Below are 8,181 nucleotides of genomic sequence, written 5' to 3' on the forward strand. Positions count from 1 at the left end.
TATTAATATCCTTGCTTCCCAGAAGGGTAACCGAAACTCAGAGTAGCTAATTCATTTACTCTTGGTCACATGGCCAGAGGGGGTTGGGCAGAGAAACTCAGATCCCGGCTTCATGTCACACAGTCTAATGATATTTCATGGAATTGAGACAATAGTGAAAATGGCCATACACATGTCAAGGACAGCCTATAGAGTTAAAAAGCAGATTTTCAAAAATTACCTTAGGAGATATTAGCGAATATATCCATTGTATTTTCCACATGAACATATATCATTAAAGTCTCTGTACAGAACTTAGTACTAAGTACTAAAAACCCGTACTTTACTTTTCTATTCTAGTTCAAGAAATTTAATCTAATTTACAATGAGCCGCTGGTTTCCAGGAATGAGTCCATCTAAACTGGAGATATACACATATTATATCTTGAAATCACAGGAAAATTAAAGAACCATGTAACTGAATTTTCACTATATGATGAAGATCTCAAACAAAAAAACTCATTATGTTTCGGTTATCCTGCTACACCTACATGTCTTTTATTTAATCGTCTAAGATCCTTAGTTCCCTTACTATTTTTTGTCTAATTTAAACATATTATTTTCTAAGCTATAAAACAAAACATTTGTGTTTTCCTCCTTTTCCTTTCTTGTTTGGGAGGTTTCATTGTTTACCCAAATTTGTACTCTCTTGATGGGATATCATGATACAGTGATTTGAGAATCATTGCTAATGATTTAGACAAAGTAAGCAGTGAACCCTAGTTTTCTTTTTGCTTAAAAAGAATGAGTGGGGGGGGGGGTGACAGGAGGTCAAGGGAATAGAAGTAACAGTGTCACTAGATACATGAACACCCCTAAATCATACAAAGGGTTAAGGTATTACTTATTAAATTTGTTAGTCTTTTCTGGCATTTGAGGAACAAATATACATGATTCTTCATGCGTACTCGGTCAGGTACTGACTTCATTCCTTCACACAGGTTTACAAAGATAAGTCTTAGGTGGGCTCTTATTTAAAAACAACAGTGGATATTTTTATGACTCTATGTAAAATTCATGTAAGTACAGAAAAAAGGACTGAAAGGAATAAGGAAAAATGAAAGCAGGTGATCTTTTCCAGTGATGGGATTCTTAATGAAGTTTTGAGCAGGGTCTTGGCTTTTTAGTTCAGTATGTTGTTAAAATACAACACACAATGCATGTATTTTTATATATCTTTACAGGCATCATTTAATATACATTCAATAATGCGATGGTGTACTTCATTCTATTAGGAGTCATTGAAATTCACACCAGAAACTGAGGCCTAGGAAGAGAACCATAAACTTTTGAGAACTGGTTCTCAAAATCACCCTGTCCGATCCTCACAAATTACAGAGGAGAAAACTTGCCAAGGGTGGCCAACTGAATTAGAGGTGGGTGAAGAGCCCAGGTCTCTCTCACCAATAAGCTCACTAGAAAAGCTTATCAAATATCCTTCTATTTAAAATGGCATCGGTTGCTGTTATTTACCAACAATTTTCTGTATCTTTGGACTATTTGAATATAATAACTAGAATTGTTTTGTTTTTGTTCTTGTTTTTGTTTTTTATCTATATGAGGTAGAGAGTCCCATCTTTAGACTTATCAAAATCTGTGAAGTATGATTTCCAGAAAATCAAACTAGCTCCCTTCTACAAGTATTGTAGCCTGAGGCTGAACGTGGCCAGCATTAGTACAAGCCAGAATGATTTAGATAATTAATTCCATCCCATGTAACAAAAAGATTTCAAAAGCCAAATAATGGCCTCACTTAACTAAAGTGAAAATCATTACAACAAAATTTTAGTATCTTCCTTTATGCAATAAATATGTTTCTGAGAAGGCCCAGTTATAGTGTACTTTTATGTATCAAGTTATACCTCAAAGGCACTAACTAAGAAAGCTAATTCTTTCAAAGAAACCTGTAGTGTATTCTTTTATAAAGCAAGTGATCTATTTTCCTTTTTTTTCCTTTTTTTTTAGTTCAGATTTTCTGTGTAGTGAATGGAAGGGGTGACTTCCCTCCTTGTTCTGGGTTTAAAGGGGTCTGAAGCCCACTATGGAGCAGAATAACACAGTATTAGCAGCCCATTTAATTCCCTCTTCATTCCTGGGACCAAATTCTAACCTTTGACTTGGAAGTGAGACCCTAGATTTTAACCCAAAGTCTACAAAAGGCAGCAAGGAAGGAAGAAATAAGATTAAAGACAACATGTCATAGTAAACCACCAACAAAAAAATTCCTGGGGACAGGAAATCAATGGAGCATAATTTTAAGCAAATTGGTTAGTCTCACGCTAATTAACTTGTCAAGCAAACCTCCAAACCCACTGAATCCATTGGTGGGGGGGGGCGGTGCTGTAATAGATTTGAGAACATTTACCCACTTCCCATCCTAAAAGGCTCAGCCACGACCACACACCTCTGTTTAACCCTCTCAGTGGCTTTAAGCTGGGCTTAATGGGTGCAAAGGACAATTTCTTTCAGACAATCCCTAAGAAAAGACTGTTCTCATGCATTCCAAATGCTCAGTCTCCACGGAGGAGGCTACCTGGTCACAAGCATTTCCCAACAGGGAATGTATTCTCTACTCCTCCTCATTGGTAACCCTCTACCACCACCACCAACAACAACAAAACTTCTAACCATCTTGAGGATTTGGGGGGACTTATTTTTTGGGGGGAGGGAGGGAAAGAAATCTTAAGAGGGGAGTTGGAGAGTATGAGAAAGTCCTCTTGCTTCCAAATGGAAAAAAAAGGCCTTAAAAAGCTAGATCGAAGGAAGAAAGGGGGATGGAGAAGAAGAGCTGCTTAAGTACAATGACACCCTTTTAAAGTAGGCACAGGGCCCGGGAGAAGGCTCTTTGGAGAGGCAGAGAAGCAGATGTACCCACTTAGAATTCTGGCACTCAATATGACTTCAAGGTCATAGCACCTATCCCTCTGCTTTCTGAATAGACTGTTCTTAAGGCATTCTAGAAAGAGTCTGATTCGTTCTCAGATAAAGCAACTCCATAAACTGCCTTGGCTATGCATTAGTCTAATAAATCCTACTTCACAAATCAGAAATGAGATTTAAATGCCCAAATCTAAAATAATATATTGAATATGAATTTTTAAATTCCCTTCTACAGTCTTTTAAATGGGTAAACAGATGCGCAACTTTCACTGAGTAGTTCCACTACATATAAGCATGGTCAGAGGTTTACTTCATATCTAGACTATGAAGTTAGGAAAAGCACTTTCAATTTTATTGAGCCAAACTTTTCCAAAGAAAGAAGTATCTTAAAATGAAGTATGATGTAGTGCCAGAAAGTGTCTGTAAACGACACTAGATAAACCCATACAGAATAGTTGGAACCTGAGTTGTCATCTGTAAATAGATGCAACTACTCTACAACCACCTGGCTATTAAAATGTCCCAGGCCAGTTATAAAATGTAGTTCGGTTGGGCCAATTTTTCCCTCAGCTGATCTGAAACATGATAGCCTTTAAAATTGTCGCCCTGTTTACGTTCCTTCTCTCTCTGCTTTCCTTTCCCCCATTAAAATCAACCAATGAAATTACTTTAAAAATATGTCAATAATTTGTTCCCAAATAAGCAATGAGTTGGGGACATCTTGGTAACAGGTCTCTGAACACCACCATTCTTATAAGTTTTACCGTGCTTGCCCAATTGGAGATAGTTGAGAGATGGGTGAAGATTTATCCCACATTCGAAATGGTATCTCAAACTATTCTTAGCTACCAAATTAGGGTGCGGGAAGGTCTAACTGAGATGAATTCACAAAGGCTGGCCTGAGAAAGGATTTTTCACAAAGGTTAGTTCAAGGAGACTTAAATAACCTTAGCCCTCTATTATTAAAGATTATGGTGACTACTTATCTTCCTCTCTGAATGGGAGAAGAGGGTTTTATCAAAAAAAAAGTTTTTAACTGTCTTCCAACTTCCACTCTTTAAGGGGTGGGAGAGAGGAGCGGGAGGAGGAAGGAGAGCTAAATTAGACACTCCGAGGTATTAGAAAATTCTTTCTAAAATACATGCTAGAGACAGAAACGCTGTTTCTCACAACCTTTCCTTTTCTTACCTCATTTGAGTCTATTTAGTCCCTTACTGAAAATGGCTATTATATTATTAGTGGCAATTTACCAGGAACTGCTCACAGTCTACAAAAACTGTCACTTTCCCTTCTCTTCATTTTCAGGTATTGGTAAGTCCATCTTGCTGCTGAAGAACCAACATAGAGTGACCCAGGCTTGGGACCCTCAAGACACCTGAATGATCCCGCAAACTAGTCACTAACATATATAAAACAAACGGCAACCTCCTCCTCACCAACGCATACACATACACATAAACATAAAGAGTGTAGTGTTATAGATTACTTCCAGACTTTAAGACTTCAAGAATTCACAGCCTGCATGGGAGGGGAGTGTGAGCCCTCACTCCAACCTCAAGTATTTAGGACAAAAGCATCTAGCAATCCGAGATAAGCATGTTGAGTTAAATGTATACCTCAAGTTACCTTATGTCTTTATTTATTTATTTGTTTTTGTGTGTGCTTAATTACCTAGAGACCTACAAGGACCCCAGGAAGCAAGAAAGTAAAAGTACCGTCAAGTTGTGGTACCAACTTGCATCTCCGTCGGGGAAGGAGCACACACTTTTTAACCAATTTAACTTGCTGTGCATCTCAGCCAGATGCAAAGAAAGTAAAACACACGGGCACCCCCACACGCATGTAGATCGACTCACTCACGCCGAGGGCATGATTAAGTTCATGCCACCATAGATTTCTGCCCCAGTTCCCCCCGCGAAAAGTACCCCACGTCTCCTACCCCTGAAGGCAACGAAGACAAAGTGACGACTGTCTACTCGCTCAAGTGGCTTCTGTCCCGGGCCAGAGGCCAGAGATGAGCAGGGGGGGAAGCCCCAACTCCCGGTTGTTTCCCTCTTCTCTGCTCCCTCCAGGCTCTCCTTGGTGGCAGTGGACAGGCAGGATACCGGGCCGGAGGGTGGAGCAGCAGATGGTCGGAGGCGAGACAGACTGAAGGTAGGGGTGGAGGGGGCAGTGAGAGAAGATGAGGCCAAAAAGAGAGATGGAGGAATAAATCAGGGGTCTACCAGCTTGGGCAGTCAAAAGCTCCTCGGAAGGAAGGGGCGTGACTGCGATGATGGCAGCTCCGGAGCAAAGGATGGGAGCGAGGGCGGGGTGCGAATGAGTGGCTTTTCTTCTGGCGGTGAGCCGCTAGGACCGCCCAAAAGGGGGGCGTGGACAAGGGAGGGGGCGGAGTAGAGGGCGGGGAAAGAAAGGAGGGAGACGGCTTGGATCCTGGAGTGGGGGGATGGAAGAGAGGCGGGGCCAGAGGGCGGGGAAGTTTCAAACAATTGAACAGCGCGGGTCGAGCTGTTTGGGCGAAAACCGGAGGGCCCTCTCCCTCCTCCTCTCACTAGCGTGGCATAACTCGTTTACAATAACTCTGAGAACCTGCCCAAGGACTAGCTGAGAGGAAGAAAAGGGTTTTGCAAAGACTGCAATAATAATGTAAGACAACAGCGGAACAGAGTCTCGTGGGAGGGCCAGTGCAGCTCTCTGCCCCACAGCGAGAGGAAGAAAAATAAATAACAGAAATGCTGAAAAGCAGCTTCTCGAAAAAGTCTGCTTAAAATAATGCATTAGTAGCAGCGCTCCTTCATGTTCCTTCCCCTCTTGCTTCTTATTATTAGCAGGACCCAACCCGGGTCGCAGCTCTGCAAGACACCCTCCTTTTTTCCCTTCCGCTCCTCCTAAACTCCCCTTCCACCACCACCACTTCCCGGACTCCCAGTGGCCCGCCGCGCAGGCGGCGGGGGTGGTGTGGGCGGGGCTCTGCGTAGCCTCAGCCTCTGGGATGGGCTGGGAGGGCCGGCGGGGCGGAGCGGGCCCCAAGGATAAGCCCCACCCAGCACTCTTTTGCAGCTACCAGTTGGCTAATCCTGACCTAAAGTTCGCTTGCGATTGGTCGCTTGCGCTGTCGATCCGATTCTTTTGCCCATCCGCCCTCAAAATTAATAAAACTAAACTAGAGGCTATTGTCTTGCTCTCGGTTTTCCCCCAGCTACTGTTGAAAAGAGAAAGAAGAGAGGCTTAGTTTCTCAATCTCCTGAGAGAGGGCGATATGTGGCAGCCGGCCCTGGTACACCTTTATAGCGCTGTCGGCGCTCTGGGAATAGGTAATTTTCTTCCCCTTTAATTCATTAAGCCAGGAGGGGGAAATGTTCTTGAAGTGTCAGTGCGGTGTTCACATTTCCCGGCGGCGAAAAATTGGTATTGCGTAAGAGCACAGTGTTGAGAAGAGCATCCTGGGACACTGAAAATCTACCATTTTACATCTGGGAAGTGAAAGCACAAACAGTGTAAGGGTAGCAGAATATCATGGAATGTAGAATTAAGGGAAAAAAACTTATATCAGGCTCTAGCACTTACCAGCTAGTTGGGCGACATTTGTTAAGTCGCTTAACATCCCTGAGCCTTAAACTGTTCTATCTAAATAAATACTATGAGACATACCCTATTAATTTAATGGCACTATGAAAATAAAATGAATTGTGTGTGAAAACTAAACCACAAAGCACTCCACACATGTGTATGTTCCTACTTGTGTATGTTACATGGTGGAGAGTCCCGTGTGTTTGAGAATCAAATATTGTGCTCATCTGTTTTAAGCATTTACATCCAAGATGTGTAGGTTTTGTGGCTATATTTTAAAAAGTCAACTCTTCCTACAGTTTTGGGGGTGGATATGAAGTTGGCTCCCTGCAGTTAGAATAATAAATTACCTTTTTTCTGACAAGGGTGGGTGAGATTACTTATTTAAATAGTTCTGCAGTGGCGCCACAACCTAAATCTATTGTGGTGCTGGTACTGAAAAAGGAAATCATGCTGTGTATATCCGAAGTGAACTTGAGAAAACAAATACAAGGGAACATTTACATGGAAACCACTATTCTCTATAGATCTGTATTTCCTAGAAAATGTTAGGAGGAGGAAGCAAGTCTAAATGTAAAGGCCTTGACAACACAGCTATTATAATGAGCTTATGCTCATTATAATAAATTACCTATTCCCAGAGCGCCGACAGTGCCATAAAGGTGTACCAGGGCCAGCTTATGCTCATTATAATGAAAAAGTGACATCCAATTCAAGCCTGCCTAACGGGAGCCTTCTGAGGGTCTATGGATCAAAGGATGAAAGAGGAAGTCTGCTCAAAGGAAATACTATCTCACTGTGAACAGAGTCCCAGAATAAAATTGGGTGCAGGAAAAGTAGTGGGCCAGTACCATGATGTGGGGTAGTATCAGTACATAGAGCACTCTGCTAGGGCTGCTGAAAGATTCAGAAGCAGGATCATGAGCAAAATGCATTCTTGATATGATTCTGTTTATGGGTGAGGTGAAGTTATATGGGTAATTTTTAAAGGGTAAGGTGAGATTTTGAGTGTTAAAGACACAGAGACACCTGGTTTGTGAATCAAGGGAAAGTTATTCCTGCCTTGTTATTTGGGGTAGAAGATGTGGACAGCTAGCTATATGGTAGATATATATAGGGTAGATACATGCTGCAGACTACTACTGATCACAGTGGCAACAGGATACTTATTAAAATTAACATGCTGGTAAAATGGAAAAAGTGAAATATAGACAAGGTAAAATTAAAACAGTACTGAAAAGAGTAAAGAGTTTCTCTCCACCACTCTATTCTCATAATCCCTTTCTCCCTTCCTATGTCTATGTGTAATCTTCAAAATATATTATGTCTATTAAATATCCTTCCATCTCAGGATAACTTCCTTTACCTCATTCTTCGTCATGATAGCTCAGTGTTCCATTGCATAGATGTGCCAAAATTATTTTACTCATTCTTCTATTGAGAGGTGATTTCAGCCATTTCCCATGCTTTACCATTACAGAAGATGCTGGGAAACATTTCCTAGTAAAAAGGCCTGGTAACTATGTTTATAGAATGTCTGCCCTCAACCTTGAAGTTGCCCTCAAAAGACTTGCCCAACCTGCGTTCCCCACAGCTACTGGGGCCTTCATACAATGGAAGCTCCTAAAATACTTAATACTCCCTCCTCAATTCCTGCCTTGGGCATTACTCTTATCCTTCAAATTTAAATTC

The 8,181-nt window shown here is 41.5% G+C and overlaps 1 protein-coding gene across 2 annotated transcripts in view; it reads right to left on the reverse strand.

Annotated features, from left to right (window-relative positions):
* Positions 1-5,250, reverse strand: part of AMOT (angiomotin) — a 69,009-nt gene extending 63,759 nt beyond the window's left edge. For both annotated transcript variants that reach the window (XM_015586463.2, XM_015586462.2), the window contains exon 1: positions 4,859-5,250. The gene's annotated coding sequence lies outside the window, so the exon portion shown is untranslated. The remainder of the gene's footprint in view (positions 1-4,858) is intronic.
* Positions 5,251-8,181: the final 2,931 nt, after the last annotated feature.

This window comes from Pteropus alecto, unplaced genomic scaffold (assembly GCF_000325575.1).
Source record: "Pteropus alecto unplaced genomic scaffold, ASM32557v1 scaffold112, whole genome shotgun sequence".
Classification (NCBI taxonomy): Eukaryota; Metazoa; Chordata; class Mammalia; order Chiroptera; family Pteropodidae; genus Pteropus; species Pteropus alecto.